At 30.8% G+C, this 6,000-nt stretch overlaps 1 pseudogene; it reads left to right on the top strand.

The window, feature by feature from the left end:
* Positions 1-1,624: 1,624 nt before the first annotated feature.
* On the top strand, positions 1,625-3,286 carry LOC149373398 (uncharacterized; annotated as a pseudogene).
* Positions 3,287-6,000: the final 2,714 nt, after the last annotated feature.

Below are 6,000 nucleotides of genomic sequence, written 5' to 3'. Positions count from 1 at the left end.
TAAAAAGATATCGAAAGATGCTCTTCATTTCGATTTTAAAATTCTTTGTTTGTTTTGTGGCAAACCTAGTGATGAACAAAAAGATCGAATAAAAATGATAACAAAAACTGAAACAGTAGAAAAAATTGTAAAAGCTTTGGAAGAACGAAAAGCCACTGATATATTTCACAAAAATCTGTCCGCGCGTTTGAGCAAGCATTCAGATTTAATTAAGTTACAAGCTCGCTACCATTCAAATTGTATGTCCAAATTTTATGTAAATAGACGCTCTACTGAACTAGGAAGTCCCGCCTCTCAAAGTACAATAGACTTTATTCAATACACAATTAATTATAAACAAAAAAATCAAAGCAAAGTTCAATTTTCCCTGAATGAAATCAAAGAAGGATTTTCTGGTATTTTCCCAGATATACAAACTATTAAATAAAATCTAAACAAATCTTATCCTAACGATCAAATCGAATTCATACATTTAAAAAAAGATATCATTATTCTTTTTCGACATAAAATTAGTAAGCAAACTTGGAAAGAATGGTACGAAAATCAACAAAAAGATCCTATGGATGAGCGAAAAAGAATAGTTAAAATGGCGGGAAAAATTATTTTAGAGGACATTCGTAAAACTGTTTATGGTAAAAATAATTACAATTTGCCAAAGTTTAATGATAAAAATATCTATGATGGTATTCCTTAAAGTTTGATAGATTTACTCGATACTGTTATAAAAACTCACAAAGATAAAAGTAATAAAAATGAATTTAAGTGAAAAAAAAGAATAGCTACAGTTGCTCATAGTATAATAACATTAGCAAGGCCCCGTTCATTTTTATCGTCGATTTTACTCGGTCTATCGTCGATGATGCACAAAAACTACGCATTGAAAGGGTTGATGCATGGATTATCGTATTTAGGATTGTGCGCACCGTACAAGAAAACTTTACTTTTTGAAGCAAGAATTGCAGATGACGCTGATAATCATACTATTTCTCCTGAATCATTTATTCAGTTTATATTTAATAATTTTGATCACGACACTTGCAATCTCGATGGAAAAAAAACAATCCATGTAATGGGAGGAGTTATGGGTGTAACTCCGGCATCATCAGTACATACGAAAGAAACTATTGCTAGACTAAAGAAGATTCCACCTTCAGATGTAATTGGCAAATTTGGATTTTATGAATTAAAACATTTTGAAAAGAAAACTGGAGATGTATTGAAAACAACATTTATTCAGAATGTATTTGATGGCGAATCCAATTATACAAGACCAAAAATTAATATAGAAGATTTTACTTGGCTGTATTCAACGTATGCAAATAAAAGTTCAAAGGGTTACGGCGGATTTATGGAAGATTTTCATATAAATTCTGAATATGTACAATCAAAAATTATTCCGCTCCCCATTGTTAACAATCCACGAAGTAACTACGACACAATTTTTACTGTTTTGGTAAAAGCAACTGAAGAAAATAAGCGGAACAGTTCGGAAGACATTTGCTTTGTAACATTTGATCAACCTTTGTATCAGAAATCGCGATATATTCTTGCATGTGTAAATCCAAAAGATGACGAATTTGGTTTATCGAAGGTTAGAGTACGACTTGGTGGCTTTCACATGCTTATGTCATTTCTTGGGGCGATAGGTTTCATAATGGATGGAAGTGGGCTGAAAGAAGCTTTTTCTGTAATATATGCTGAAAAATCAGCTGAAAAAGCACTTGCAGGACATGCGTATGCAAGAGCCATCAGAGCACACTTTCTTATTCAAGTTGCTTTGGCTTACAACATTTTTGAATCGCTTGAGTTAACAGACGAAGAAAGAGAAATATTTGATACACTCTTGCTGAATTTAGGTTCAGAAGATTTCGTTGAAGATATTCAGAAAGAGTTTATCGCAGTGAGAGATAAGTTTATGAAGTAAATTGAAAAGTTACAAAAAAGAGGGCCCACTGCAGAACTTTGGGTTCAATACTGGGGTATGTTATCAATCGTAAGAGATTTTACAAAAGCAGAACGCTCGGGTGATTGGGGGTTACATTTGACATGTACGAAACGGATGCTTCCATACTTTCATGCCAGCGGCCACAATAATTATGCAAAATCTGCTCATTTATATTATCAAGATATGTCACAGTTAAAAGATGCAATGGATGAGTATCAGTACGAACTATTTACAACAAAAAGCTTTTTTACAATTAGACGCACTGACAAGTTTTGGTCTGGAGTTTGGACAGGCATGATTATAGAACAAGTATTAATGCGATGTATGAAGAGTCAAGGTGGACTAACACATGGACGTGGAATGGCTGATAATATGCACAATCCTTTTCCAGAAATACAACATCTTATGTCTATATTTTCTGGAATTGTCGGTAACAACTCTACTAATTGTCATCGAGCATACGATGTAGGCATGAATTCTATTACATCAATAATTGGTCAGAGTTTTGAAAGTGTCAAGTTTACTCGAAGTAACAAAGTTTTATCTCTCATAAGTGTTCAATCATCAGTTAAAGTAGATAATGAGACAGTTCCAATAAATCCATTATTATTTCAAAGACTAAACCTTAAGATCAATAGTAAAGATGGCATGAAGAAGCATTTAAAACACGAACTCGCTCCATATCCACTATCACTTTTTACAGAAGATGGCTTTAGAAAAAATATAAAATCGCAAATTTATAAAGAATTTACAAGCATTGATGAATTACCAAGTACCGAAAATATAGTGCATGTTATCGATGGTGGATTTTTGTTGCATAAAGTTATTTGGCAAAAAAATGACACGATTGGAGTAATTATTAATAAATATTTGACTTTTCTGCAGAATCATTACGCAGATAACAGTTGCATAGTATTTGATGGTTATCCAGACAATGAGGCTGATAGTGACAATTCAACTGCATCAACATCTGCAACAAAAACAGCCGAACGCTTGAGGCGAAAAATTTATTCTAGTATTCCTTCATTTAATATTGAATCACAGACAAAAATAACGTACACACAAGAGAAGTTTTTGTTAAATGACGCAAATAAGAATGCATTAATTAAAGAGTTATCACAAGCATTCAGATTTGCTGAATTTTTATGTAAACAAGCTGCTGAAGATGCAGATACATTGATCATTAATACAGCCATAGAAATTGCCGAAAAAAGTAAGATCGCAAATGCAGAAGCAGGCGTCATCGAATATGAAAAAACGGTTGTTGTTGTTGGTCAAGACATCGATCTTTTGGTTCTTTTGCATCAGTTAAACTCAAATAAATCTAACATTTACTTTTAGAAACCAGGCACAGCCAATGTTAGCGATTTAATTTATTCGTCAAACAGTTTTAATCATGATGATTTTTCTTCTATTGTTGCTCTTCTGCATTGTTTTACTGGATGTGATACAACATCCGCTTTTGCTGGCAAAGGAAAAACAACAAGTTTTAATTCGTTGATTAATACTCCTAAGTTAAAAGAATTAGCACTGCCCTTTTATCAAAGTAATACAGATCCCAAAGTCATTGCTCGAAATGGTTGTAAACTGATTGCATCGATTTATCAATAAAAAAAATCTAAAATACCACTGGATGATTTAAGATTTACACAGTTTAAATTATTAACTGCAAAGTCGACTTTTAAATTCAAAAAATTACCCCCTTCTGTTGGAGCAGCAATTCAACTCTCGTACAGAGTATACTTCCAACTACAAATGTGGCTTGGACATACATTAAATGCAACGAAATGGGGCCGGAAACAAGTGATTGTAAATAATACAAAAATACTTATGCCACATTATACAGATGACTCACTTATTCCAGATGAGTTACTTAAGATAATTTGTTGCAGTTGTGAGACTGGATGTGAGGGCAATAGATGTGGTTGCAGAAAGCATGGATTGCGATGCACAGAGTTATGCACAAAATGCCATGGTTCTGAAAGTTGTTCAAACGTTGAAAAAGTTTCAAAAGATTTAAGTGATTTTGATGAAATTTCTGATAATCCTGATAAAATTGAACAACCAAGTATTATCTTCAACTCAGAAAATCTTGCTATGGAAAAGTTTCCAGAGGAATTTGATGAAGAAACGATTCAAGATAATGAGGAAGTCACATATTTCGACGAACAATTAATCGATGATGATCAGCCAAACTTACAATTAGCGAAAAGACAAAAGTTGGTTTAGTGTGCATAATGTACTGATTATTGAATATGTAATACATCGCATAATAAATGTACAATGTTTATGTATATAAAGTGTAAATGTATGATATTAATCAGTACTTGAACATATTTCATTAAAAAATCAACTTGATTAAAATTGAGTTTTTCATTATTGTCATTTATCTCCATTATTTTATTATTACTATTATTATTATTAGTAGTAGTAGTAGTATTGTTAACAATCTATTTTGTTGATATAAATTTCAATTATAAATTCGGTGCAAGTTAAATTAGATTTAGAATTCATTTTTAAAAAATCATTCAATTATTTAAAAGCATGTTTTAAATAATTGTATACAAAAGTTAATTATAAGACGATTTATTTATTAAAATATGTAGAAAATAATTAAATTAATTAATTTCATCGCGAGAAATGAGGAACTTTTCTTATTGAAGTAAAAGTCAATGGCATTGTATGTACTTACATGACATTTTTCAACTACATAAAATATGCTATTACAATATTTACAGCAGTACTGTACAAAAATAAAAAATGTATTTAAATAGTAAAACATATGTTTCTTCGTGTTTTTTCCCGTACAATTCAATGGTCTTATTAGTTTTTGAAAGTTTTTTTTATTTATAACAAATTATTAACAATAACCAAAAAATTTGTTTTTGCAAAATTAAATTTTTTATATTTTTCAATTTTTAGACATGTTTTTAAAAGGAAGCTGTACTTTTTTATTATTTCATTGAAAAGTAGACGTCAAAACGAAAAAAATGAGCCCTGTATGACCTCTCTACGATGATTGTAAGTAGTAAAATGTAACTGTGAAAACAACGTGTTTCGGATCGAAAAAAATGAATCTTTCAAATAGTTTTTAAAATTTCAATCTAAAATTTGTTGTTGTTGTTTGGGACACAAAAAAGAGAACTTTCAGCAAGTTTGGTAAAAAAATATTTATTTTTGGGATCTTGATAAGTAAAAAACAAAAAAAAAGTTTTTTTGTTGATTTTTTGCATTTTTTTCTGAAATTTTGAGGTTATATCAAAAAATGACCCATACAAAAGTTGTAGATTTTTCTAAGATCTAAGACTTTTGTGTTTTACATTTTTGAGTAGGACATCAAATTTCGCGTGAAATTGCAAAAACCACGAGATGTATCCATTTTCACCTTTTTTCAACCACTTAAATCATCCCCTAACCTTCTTGGGCACATAACACATTTTCCTTATGTTGACTTTAACCCTTTTAACCATTTGAAAACGTATTTATCTGGATAAATTTTTTTTTTTTTATCTCTCTAAATGAGTCTATGTGCTTGGACTATGTAGCAATTTTTGCTACTATTGGTCGAAGCATACCGAGTGCTGCTAGTTTCTACTAAAAGTCTTGAGTGTTGAAAGTTTTCCTTAGACGATCTGCAGGTTTTTAAACATTTTATTGGAATTTAAGGAGTACTTTGTTAGATGACTGAAGTCTTGTAAATTTTCGCTAGAATTTAAAAGTTTCACTTGTTTTTCCAAAGGCATTAACATATAAATATCGTTTTCAGAAATAGTAGCTGTTGCACCTTATAGGATAATTTAGTCCTAGATTGAGGTAGTAGTTGACGAAATGAAAAGACGATAAAATGTCTTCAAATGTTGAATATATATTCCTTTAATTACTGTTAATCGACTGTTAAAATTTTAGAGAGCCTAGCGGTGTCAGAACAAAAATATAAGAATTTAATGTGGCACTACTTAACATGGCAAGTATAGGCAAAATGCGTGAAAAACGAACATTAGATTCGATTATGAAATTATCATACCATAAACTTTTTTCGAAAATTTATGTTTCAT

The sequence above is a fragment of the Copidosoma floridanum genome, unplaced genomic scaffold, assembly GCF_036245765.1.
Source record: "Copidosoma floridanum isolate Cflo_tuat_1 unplaced genomic scaffold, Cflo_Japanese_pri ptg000031l, whole genome shotgun sequence".
Lineage (NCBI taxonomy): Eukaryota > Metazoa > Arthropoda > Insecta > Hymenoptera > Encyrtidae > Copidosoma > Copidosoma floridanum.
The sequence above is the reverse complement of the archived record's forward strand: the minus strand, read 5'-3'. Positions and strand labels throughout refer to the sequence as shown.